At 40.0% G+C, this 255-nt stretch overlaps 1 long non-coding RNA gene across 1 annotated transcript in view; it reads left to right on the top strand.

The window, feature by feature from the left end:
- Window positions 1-255, top strand: part of LOC116697134 (uncharacterized) — a 22,889-nt gene that overhangs the window by 7,112 nt on the left and 15,522 nt on the right. The gene's annotated exons all lie outside the window — the stretch shown is intronic.

Here is a 255-nt window from a genome sequence, read left to right on the forward strand (position 1 = left end):
TCGCACACCCTACACACGCAGGCTCTAGACAGCCAGAGCCAGCACTGCTCAGAGCTCAGAGATGTTTTAGAAAGCCGTATATTACAATGCTAAAATCACTGATTATTTACATGGAGTCTGGTGGGTTTAGCTAACGCAATTTTGCGGACTTTCACGTTTTAAAATAGGATATTAATCTTTAACAGAAAGGTCAACCTCCTTAGAAATCCTTCCATAATGTTGTCAGACACTTAGAATATTAATCTGAGTCTGTCA

Source organism: Etheostoma spectabile, chromosome 10 (genome assembly GCF_008692095.1).
Source record: "Etheostoma spectabile isolate EspeVRDwgs_2016 chromosome 10, UIUC_Espe_1.0, whole genome shotgun sequence".
NCBI lineage: Eukaryota > Metazoa > Chordata > Actinopteri > Perciformes > Percidae > Etheostoma > Etheostoma spectabile.